Genomic DNA, 12,082 nt, shown 5'->3' with positions numbered 1-12,082 from the left:
GGTGAGGAGAATGTTTTGGAAAGGAAATGGGAGGCAATTTTTGTCATAGAGAGTGCTTCGTGTGTGGAATGAACTGTAAAGGAAGTGGTGGATAAAGGTACAATCACAACATTTAAAAGACATTTGGATGAGCACATCAATAGGGAAGGTTTGAAGGGACATGGGCTAAATGCAGACAAGTGGGAACAGTTTAGTTTGGGAAATTGGTTGCTGTGGTCTACTTCGACTGGATGACTCTATACTCACTTTTTGAAGATTGATATGAAGTTCATTATGATCCATATACATTTTGCTGAACCATTCAGTGTCTGTATGTAACTGTTCTATAATTCCATGTTCTGCTGAAACTGATAAAGTTTCTATAATTTTCAAATTTCACATACTGCTACAATTTAGACATTTTAAATACTCCTTTCTTTTTCAAACCATTTGACTATTCAGTTTCTGCAAAGTTACTTTTAAACTTCAGTCAATATCTCCTTCTTCTTAGTAATATACCTCAGCTCTAAAAGTAAGGTATGATTATGGCAGTTTATGTCCTGAAAGTTCCATAAATATTTATACTGCATCTTCAAATTATAAGATGGCATAAAATATTACAGACTAAAGCAATCAATCCATTAGGATTTTAAGTACAGTGGCTGTGAATGATTCTAATGGTGTACTGGAATTAGCAGTTTTCCTCAGAAAGTTTCAGTTCTTTTATTCATTCATGAGACGTGAGCTTTGTTGGCTGACCAGTATTTATTGCCCGTCCCTAGTTGCCCTTGGAAGGTAGTGGTGAGCTGCCTTCTTGAACTGCTGTAGTCCATGCGCTGTGGGTTAACCCACAATGCCTTTGGGGAGAGAATTCCAGGAGTTTGACTCAATAACAGTGAAAGAACAGCAATATATTTCCAAGTCAGGACGATGAGTGGCTTGGAGGGGAACTGCAGGTGATGGTGTTCCCATGTATCTGCTGTCCTAGTCCTGTTAGATGGAAGTGGTCGTTGGCTTGGAAGGTGCTGCCTGAGGATCTTTGGTGAATTATGCAGTGTGTCTTGTAGATGGTACACACTGCTGCTACTGAGTGACGGTGGTGGAGGGAGTGGATGTTTGTGGGTGTGGTGCCAATCAAGTGGGGGCTGCTTTGATCTGGATAGTGTCAAGCTTCTTGAATGTTGTTGGGGCTGCCCCCATCCAGGCAAATGGGGAGTATTCCATCACCCTCTTGACATAGTGCCTTGTAACTTGAAATATGTGACCTAAACACTTATAAAGCTCTTTAAATTGAACAGTTATCAGAAAATAAAAACCATTAAATCCATAATTACTTTGAAGAAGGTGTTGTCAAGCAATTGTAATCAAAGCAATGAAAACATGTTTACATATTACAAAAGTATCTCACAAATTCCCTAAAGGAAGATTGCAATATTATGACAAAGAAAGATGAGATACTGAAGAAAAGTGTTTGGAATTTTAGTAGGTTTTGTACCTCAGTGGCAGGACATCTGATGCCAAGCCAGACTTCCATTCCACCAACATTAGCTCACTCTATTCTCCAATGGTCAACACTCTAGGATCACCTTGGAATCTCCAAGAATAGATGATTAATTTTCAGGATGCTGCTGAAAACATTCCAGGAGTAAAAAATAACTTTGGGGAACTTTCAAATTTTTATTTTCTTATAACTCTTCAATTTGTAAGTCATAAAATATAAAGATAATAGGGGTGAGGATTTAATGTGGAAGTAATGGTCCCACCTGCAGTTATGGTGGTTTGAAGGGTGAGCCCAACCATCCTGGAATCTATGGCTAGACTTTACTCTCTCAGGCTGTTATTTGCCTGAGGTTATGGCATCAACTCTATGAGTGAGGATATCCATCTCCAGAAACTACCAGCTAATCCATTAGGGCCTCAATTGGCTCAAGAGAGGGAAGGCCACCCCTTAAATCCCCCACCTGGTCAAATTCCAACAGAGGTGATAACCATGACACCCCATGACCCCCTCAAGTTTACATCCCTCCTCATCTCCAGCTCCCAGGCAGGGGGTAAAATGCTTTATTGACAGTCAAGTTTAATCCAATTGGGTAACAATGATCTTGGTTCCTTCCAACTGATATGGGAAAGCAGTGCACCTTAAACATAGGAGGAGTGAGATCCTTTGTGACATTATATCATATGACAAAACTTGCAAGAATTTGGACTGAATGGTCTTATTCTGTGCCATACTGGCTCTGGGAATACAGTCAGGCAGAGTTGGCAACAATACTGTATTCTACAATGTATAATCTAACAATCCATTTAAAATGATTATAACAAAGAAAATGTGTTTTAAGTGATAGTTTTAGCCCAAAAGTAAATTTTCATTTCATATGGGTTGCCACAGCATTTAAACAAATGTAGGAAGCTGAGAGGACAAACTTTCTGTATTTATTATGGATTTTAAGGGGTGGACTCCATGTTCTCACTCAAAAAAGCAATACGATTTAGGACCCATTGAGCAATATGGCTAATGATTAACATGTGTTTAAACATGGAACTGGAGCAGAGGCTACAAGCTGCAGAATTACCACCTGATGAACGAGTGGTGCTCCAAAAGCTAGTGCTTCCAATTAAACCTGTGGACTATACCTGGTGTTGTTTGATTTTTAACTTTGTACACCCCAGTCCTACACCGGCATCTCCAAATCATGACTCTTCTTTGTGAAATTCTATGAGACTGTAACACCATCTGAGTAGGCAGACTCATTCCACAACGTGATGCGTATTACTAAGCTGCCTGGGTATTGCACTGAAGTTTCAGCTTACATTATGTCTTTAAGTTTCAACTGCTCTAAAGTCATGTCTTAACATCGTTGAATAGATTGATTAAAACTATCAATACTATGTATTCAGCCTCCATTCAAAACTTGAACCTGTGACCTTCTGACTCAAAAATGAAAAAGTGGCCATTGAGTCCAGATTATTTGCATGTTAGGGAAGATACTTTCTCATAATATTCGTGCAACATCACCTTCTGATTATTTGTAGGTGCCTTCTGCCAATTCAGCTCTGAACCTAAGAGCTCTGGTTCCCAAATTTTCATTTCTCTTTTCCTATATATGCTGGAGGATAATTTTATATGTACAAGCAATCTCCTGCTACCTCATCCAAAAGAGCTTTTTTCCATTGTGAGGATAGTGAGTATTTGAATGGCAGTTCAAATTTATCAGCAGATCCAAACATGAACCTCACATCCACAGACTATCCTCATTTTCTGGTAGGAACAATGATCTGGTAGGAGACCTGGCTTATCCAAGCCCTCCTTATTCCACATCCTGCAATCTAATGAGCAATATGGCTAATGATTAAAATGTGTTTAAAATTGGAACTAGAATAAAGGCCATAACCAGCGGGATTCTGAAATCTTTGGTCAGCTTCCATCCATTACCAAATAAGGAAGCAGTCTCAAAGTGAATCAATCAGATTTTCAAAATGCCCCAACTCCTGCCCAAGCTGAGTGGAATTAAATCAATACAGAGTGGGAATTCAACCTGCAGATCTGCACAGCAAGATTCATAAAAAAGCAATGAAATAACATGCAGATAATCTTTTTCTGCATTTCAATAAATTGGTTAAGATATAGTCGGAGGTCACTTTGTGCAACGGCATAAAATAGTTGAATGCAAATTGACAGCCCATTTTATCTTTCATGAATTTTATTTCCATTGATGGATAAATTCAGAGGAAATGTGAAACTGAATGCCAGTTGAAAGCAGGATGAATATCTGCTTATCATAATATTCAATGTAGAGGATAATACAAGTACTCTTCATCTTAGTTGAATGGAAACTCAGTCTACAGTACCCTTATGCCTAGTCTAAGAACTAGAACATTATCTCAAATTACGATCAATTTGTTTGTGATGTAAGGATAGGATACGGATTGTATTAACCCATGAAAACTAGCACATCGGAAATCAGCAGAGAACAAATTCACCAGAAAAATATTGCAAACCATTGCAAACTAATAACGATAATTAGGCATTTAGAGAGAACACTGAAAACATCCTTTGTAACCTCCAATGCAATATGTCATAATCAATGGGTAATTATTTGTCATAACACACTACATTGCTCAACACATGGTTAAGGCTGCAGAGTTAAGTTCACTTATGAAAGTTTGCATACAGAAATTTTCCCACAAGCATTGGGAAAATTCTGAATTGCAACAGCGATTTCATGCTCACTTCTCTTGGTCTCATGTCATGGTCTCTTGGTCTCTTGGTCTCATCCTTTTGAATTTTAATCTTTGATAATTAGAATTTAAGTGAAAAATGTCATTGAGATTGTATTGAAATTAAATGGTAGGGTCACCAGAAATGAATAATTTCCATTACTCGAGTCACAGGGTGGGGGCAGCAGGGGTCCAGAACAAAGGACTAGATTCATTACAAGTAAGAAGTTGAGATGAAGAACTACACTACACATAAGTTTAAATGTGAAATTTGTTTCATCCCGAAACACCAACCCCCCCCCGTAACAACAGCTGAAGATGAAATTAAAACTTCAAAAAGGACCAACAGGTTTTTGTTAAATAAAATTATTAAGGAATATGGAACTGAGACAAGTAAGTGGAGTTCAATTACAGATTAGCCAAGGGCAGATTGGTCTAATACAGTTCCTGTGCCATTGTAGAGAGATACTGCATAAAAGCAGATACTGATCCACAGCATTTGAAAAGACTCGAGAAATATCCCTATTGGAAAGATGTGGTGAAACTTGAAAGAGTTCAGAAAAGATTTACAAGGATGTTGCCAGGGTTGGAGGATTTGAGCTATAGGGAGAGGCTGAACAAGCTGGGGTTGTGTTCCCTGGAGCGTCGGAGGCTGAGGGGTGACCTTATAGAGGTTTACAAAATTATGAGGGGCATGAATAGGATAAATCGACAAAGTCTTTTCTCTGGGGTCGGGGATTCCAGAACTAGAGGGTGAGTGGGGAAAAATATAAAAGAGACCTAAGGGGCAACTTTTCACACAGAGAGTGGTACGTGTAAGGAATGAGCTGCCAGAGGATGTGGTGGAGGCTGGTACAATTGCAACATTTAAGAAGCATATGGATGGGTATATGAATAAGAAGGTTTTGGAGGGATATGGCCCATGTGCTGGCAGGTGGGACTGGATTGGTTGGGATATCTGGTCGGCATGGACGGGTTGGACCGAAGGGTCAGTTTCCATGCTGTACATCTCTATGACTCTATATGGGTTCAAAATTATGATGGATTACCATAGAACCAGAATTGCATTGAACTCCAACTTGGTTGCTAACAAGAAGTCATAGACTTTAAGATATTTAGTAAAAATACCAGAGGAAAAATGAGGAAGATAAAATTTAGACAACGAGTTTTTGAAAATTAGAATGCCCTACCTGAAAAAGTAATGGTTGCAAATTCAGCAGGCACTTTCAGAAGTGATTTGGATAAATACTTGAAAAATTTTAAAAATTTGATAAATGAGCAGAAAAGTGGGACTATTTGATCAGCCTTTTAACTAGCCACTGCAATCAGGATGAGCCAAGTGGTGTCCTTTATTGTATGATTCTACAGTTTTCCTTTGGCCACTTTTCACATGGGCCCAGTTGGTGGCTGATCATTGATGTTTGGAAATTACTGGTAGTGCTCATTACCAGAGGGAGGAAGATAAAGGCATTATTTAGCACAGTGGTAAATAATGATTATACCGATAAATTGATTGCAAGCTTTCCTATTTGTCGTTTTCTCCTCATTTCCAGATGGCACTGATTCTTGCTGAAACACAGTGCTATGGGACTGCTGTTAGCTTCTGGTATCTCATCCAAGTGGTCATTCTTGGTGACTGAGCCAAAACAGTGAGTGTTGGCAGTGTTTTCAATCAGGAAAAAGGTCACATACAATGTCTTTTCAGTACAGATGCACTTTCAATGCAGGGTGGCGAGGGGCTGCTGAATAGCAAATAGGAACAGTTAATTCTTTTCTTCTTCCACCTACAGAGGCATTGAACACAAATATAGCTGAGCTTAATCCAAAGATCAAAGGTATGCCAGTGAACACAAACGGTCAACAGCTAATGTTCCGTAGAGCCAAAAATGAGTTGAACTTGATAGAGGATGACAGATTGACTCAGAAGGTACAAAAATAATCATGTCTTTTCAATACTTGATGAGACAAAACTTTGGCCCAGCCGTGCCTTGGAGTTTGTGGGACTGACAGAGATGGCACCAAGTATTCTGAGTGAGGAATCCCCATTAGTTTCAAGAAGAAGGCCTGACAGAAACCAGTTTCCCTCCAGCACTTAAATGGCCACCCACAACGGAGGTCTCCAGTTGGGTGTGAGTCCTACATGATGAGAGTTGCCGACCAATTAGAAGCTGACAGCTAATCGTTTGCACCAGCACCATTAGGAATCTGAGACACGGAAAGGAGAGGGGTTTTCAACAGGCCCTGCATTTCCTGATGGCTTCTCCCCATGGGAGGCTCCTGCCATACCTGGAGTACAGGAAAGCAAAGTGACTCCTGTTAAATCCCCAAGGCACCAGTAAAGTGCTGTGGCTTCAGGGAAAAAGGGTGTCAATTGGCTCAGTAATTACATTAATTGACATCCTGCCATTGATGGCCAGGAATCCCACTCCGTTCACCCTCCACCTTCATTGGGGAAAGATTCTGCATGAAATCTAGTCATGGGTGTCAAAGAGTCAACAGAGGATAAAAACCATGAGCCATCCAAATCAACTTAGAGAACGTCCTCCTTAATTCTATCTGTCCTGCTTACTCCAATCCTCTAAGGTCATCTTGAAGGCCGCACTTTCTCAACTTTGTCCCTTATCTGATGCGCAGTGAGCCTCAGGTTAAATTCATCACCGGCTGTCTGTCTCAAATGAGAGAGCACGTCCTCTGAAGCTATAGTAACATACATTTGTGCTTCAAAGCTGATGCAATACCTACCCCTTTGACCATACTTTATACTCTCTTCCCTATTCCCTCTTTTTGATTTCCATGAATTGATTCCAGGCATTTGCACCATGCAAGGAACTACACAGATGCATATGGTGATTATAACATGGGCACACATGGAAATATGTGGTTCCTATATTTCTTATCACAAGTTCACCGGCCTGCAAAGAGAAATACCAACTGAGATGAAATACACATGGGTCCTAGGCATACAGAATAGCTGAACCACAGGCAACAACAACAATTTGTGTTTATTTGGCACATTTATGTAGTAAAGTATCCCAAAGTCTTTCCTAAGAATGAAATCAAGCAATATTTGGCACTGAGTCACATAATGAGATATTGAGAAGGCTGACAAAAATCACAAGGAGGTAACTTTTAAGGAATGTATTAAAAGGAGGAGAGAGTGTTGGAGCGAGAGGCACTTTCAGATCTTAGGGCCCAGGCAGCTTATGTGTGGCTGCCAGTTGTGAAGTGATTAAAATAGAAAAGCACAAGAAGCCAGAATTTGAGAGGTGCAGTACTTTCAGGGTTAGGTTTTCAGTTAAAGGAGGCTTCAGAGATTGCGCCAAGTGCAAGGTCATGGAAGGATTTGCAAACAGGAATAAGAATTTTAAAATTCAGGGTTTGCCAGACTGAGAACTAATGTGCGTGCTAGCTGATGAGGGAGTGGCACTTGTTACAGTTTAGGACACAGGTAGCAGAGTATTGGATGAACTCATCTTTATGGAGAGTAGGAGATGGGAGGTCAGTCACCAATGTATTGGAATAAGAGACAGTGAGGTCTGTAGATGCTGGAGATCAGAGTTGAGAGTGATTAGATTAGATTACATTACAGTGTGGAAACAGGCCCTTCGGCCCAACAAGTCCACACCGACCCGCCGAAGCGCAACCCACCCATACCCCTACATTTTACCCCTTACCTAACACTACGGGCAATTTAGCATGGCCAATTCACCTGACCTGCACATCTTTGGACTGTGGGAGGAAACTGGAGCACCCGGAGGAAACCCACAGACACGGGGAGAATGTGCAAACTCCACACAGTCAGTCGCCTGAGGCAGGAATTGAACCCGGGTCTCAGGCGCTGTGCCACCGTGCTGCCCACGTGTGTTGCTGGAAAAGCACAGCAAGTCAGGCAGCATCCAAGGAGCAGGAAAATTGACGTTTCGGGCTGGAGCACTTCATCGGCAATGTGTTGGAATAGTCAAGTCACAAGGGCATGAATAAAAGTTTCAGAAGGAGATGAGCTGAGGCAAGGGCAGAGTCAGATAATGTTGTGGAAGTGCAAGTGGAAGTGAGTAGTCTTGATGATGGTGCAAATATATGGTTAGAAATTGATGTCAAAGTCAAATAGAACTTTTCTTTAGCAGACCATCAAGATCGAGGATGACTTGCCTCCACACTGGTTTTATGGGATCTGGGATGGCTGTAATATCCAAATTGCAAATTGTAGACTCTGCCATATGCAAGGCAAGTAATTTTTTAATTTCAAAAATATACATATTTCATAAAAATATCTTTATATATATATATATACATAATCACTAAAATAGTTCTGTGCTGTACGCTAGCATATGATGTAAACAAACATTGGAGTTTGACTCTACTCAACAAACAAAGTAAGTAGTGCTTTAAGTGTTGGGTAATGTAGATGGGTTGTTTGGATTTTGTGATCTCCCTCAGGCACCTCAACTTCACCTCAGCACATTCCCATCAAAGTCTCTTTTTGTGGTCAATGCCTTCTCTGTTTGATTGTGTGCAAAACTGCACATTTTCTCGTTCAACCTCAGACAGTGGCTAGCAGATTTTGATTACCAGCAAAGTAAATCACCTCCAGGCACCAGAATCCCCTTGACAGGATTACCTGATTGAATAATTAGTTTAGAAGCAGCATTATCCTGTGTGTATTCTGAATCACATTATGTGAGAGCTATACAAACAACTACTTGGAATTTGACATGGAAGAACTCTTAAGAACTGCTTAAGTTACAAAGCCAAATCCTTTTAATAAAGTTATCCATCAATGCTTCACATAGTTAACAGTGACTCAGACACTTGTTTCCTGCTGATCTGTCCTTATACCATTAACTTCACATCCCATTGTTCGTGGTGTTCAATTGCATTTAGTCATTCTTTTAACTGAGCTAGTGAACTCAATTCGAACAACTTGAAAAATTTCACAGGTGAGTTTTTAAACTCATTGTCTGCTCTGTTGCTACAGAAATACACCCTATTCACTTTGTATATTCTACAATTAATTCATATTGTCTAACAATTAAATTTTAGCACTGTATTCCAACTTGGTTGCGTTTATTTTGATTAAGTCAAATTATTGTATTTATACAAAGTAATTTCACATTTCAATAACAGATTGGTTGTCTTAAAAAGTACCATTGGTTACAAATACACTGCCATATCTCGATAAATTTCAAAATCCTTGCAGAAACTGCTAACCCCTCTGATTTTGTTTGCTTTGGGGAATCTGTATCCATCCAAGCAGGAGACATGGTTTGTTGATCTAAATTTGAATTTTCTCTAAGATTTTCTGCTTTTTGCTGTTGATCCCAGCATGACTGAGAGCCTGATCTTTTCAGGCCATCAAATTCTTAATGGGGGCTTCAAGTGTCTTTCATGGAAGCTATCCGGAGTGAATTATTCATTTCTGTACTCCCAGGTGCATTCCAAGAATCTAACTAATTTCCAGTTATTAATTTTAAAAGAATAGAATAGAAAAGCAATTTATTGTCACAAGGTGTTTTTCATAAAAATATATAGTGAAAAGATTTGTAAATTGACATCCATGGCACCTAAATTAATACAACTAATTAACTAATAGATGAAGTGGCTAATTAAGAAAAGGAACTGATTACATTTGCACAGTCTTCTGAAGTGTGTCTTGAGTGTGTCACTGGAGTGTATTCAGTGGTAATAGATTGTATAAACTTATCTTTCACCTGACCATAAACCTGACAGGATTCACAAGCTTTCTCCATCAACTCATCCTGTTTTGCCAACATTCCCTCTCTTCTATTGATGGTAATGATTCTAGTTAGAATAAAGTTCCTCAAAGATCAGCTGGCACCTTTTACCTGCCTTTAAAATAAAGGTAGGTAAATTATTTAAAGGTAAGGCACCTGAGGGAAAACGTTTTCACGTAGAGGGTGGTGTGTGTGTGTGTGGAATGAGCTGCTAGAGGAGGTTGGTGGGTATATGAATAGGAAGGGTTTAGAGGGAGCTGAGCCAAATACTGGCAAATGGGACTAGACTAATTTAGGACATCTGGTCAGGATGGGCAAGTTAGATTGAAGGGTCTGTTTCCATGCTGTACAGCTCTATGATTTTATGGCCATTTTTCATGTGAAGTCCATAAATTATTCAACTATGATGTGCTTCACAGTCTCTACATGATCCTCACCTATTCTCTACAAATGGTGTTTTTTTTCAAACCTGGTAATCTTCTTTCTCTAATTGATTCATTGCAACTGGCCATTCACCTCACTGGGTTGAGCTGTTGTAAGTGCTTCTTTCTCATTTTCATTAACTTCCTCAATCAGTTATATTTTCCTTCCCTCCACCTCCTCAAATGCATTGTCTCCCTGGATAATAATTCCTATCAAAATGTTCAACCTCATTGTAAGAGTGACCAATATTTACATATCCATCATGTCAGATCCACTATGATGTCAATTGCTGCAGAATAATTCGAAGAATATTATGACTAATGCTCACTGTTAAGACCAGGGAACCGGTCAGGTTTACCATTGCTCTGACTGAGCTACCTAACTGATCATCAAACCACCCCTTAGCCCTACATTGAAGCCAGGGCCTTCATCAGAGTCCTTAATACTCAACCAGATAAGGCAGTATTAGCCAAGTGATAAACAGAGTTAATGGTTCAGCATGATGACCTTTCATCACAATTGAATTTCCCTTTTGTTTTTAATTCATGTTTCTTGTCTCGCTAACATTTCAAACTTCAGTATGTTAAACTGAAGTGGGCATGTTTGCAGAATTGGAATGTCCTCAGAGCTAACTGAGCTATTCCTTCCTCGGCAACTGTGTTGGAGGAGATGCCACCATTTCCGGAGGGGGAGGTTTTGATCCTTAACAATCTGAAGAATAAGGAATTCAGCAGCTTGGCTGACCTGGAGGAGGTGAAAAAGGGACAGAATGCTGATGTTAATGGCAGCTCTGAACCCACAGTGTTTCACCCCATGCCGAACACATCCCCATTAAGTGATCTTCTGGGCCTAGGATCAGTTCATTTGTTGAACCCAGCTCCCATGTATCCATCTTCAGGTGGTTTATTGTTGAGCATGTTCTCAAGTGTGAGCCCTGGGGTGATCTTGCAGATCGCCAGCACTGATAACAGTTTTGGGAGTAATGGTACGCAAGAGTTGGGTGATTTCCTGAGAGTCTGGCCTGGAAAATCTGCCAACATTTCGTGAGCAAAGAAGTGAAGTACTTTACAATTGCACAATGCTTTTCATTTGACCTTTTGACTGACCAAATGAGATGGATTCCATAGGAGATTTCAAAACAGAGCTGGATATTTATTTGAAAGTGAAGATGTTAGAGGACCACAGAGATAGAGCTGGAGAGTGGGTCTAGCTGGGTAGTTCTTTTAGAAGTTGGTACAGTCATGATGGGTCAAATCGCCTCCATCTGTACTATAAAATACTGCAATTCTATGAAGTATAGGTGATGTTTCATACACATTCTCTCTTCCTCTTTATTTTTAAAGATTACAAATACATTGTATTCAAGATGAGTACATTCATATAATGATCAAGTCACTGAACCAATAATCCAATAAATGTTCAAATTCCATCAATGCAGTTTAGAATTTGAAATAACTTGAAAAATTATGAAAGTAGCGATTTGATATCAGTAGAAGAGGCCTATCTGATTACTGTAAAAGAACGACTGCAGAGTCAATTTTATTTTAAAAAGTGGACAACTTGAAAGGGAGTGCAAGAGCAAAGAGACCTGGGTGTACATGCCCTTAAATCATTAAAGGTGGCAGGACAAGTAGAGAGTGTGGTTCATAAAGTATCTCATATCCTAACCTTTATTAATCAAGGCAGAGAATACAAGGGCGAGTAGTTTATGTTGAACTTGTACGAAAGCT

This window comes from Chiloscyllium plagiosum, chromosome 41, assembly GCF_004010195.1.
Source record: "Chiloscyllium plagiosum isolate BGI_BamShark_2017 chromosome 41, ASM401019v2, whole genome shotgun sequence".
NCBI lineage: Eukaryota > Metazoa > Chordata > Chondrichthyes > Orectolobiformes > Hemiscylliidae > Chiloscyllium > Chiloscyllium plagiosum.
The sequence above is the reverse complement of the archived record's forward strand: the minus strand, read 5'-3'. Positions refer to the sequence as shown.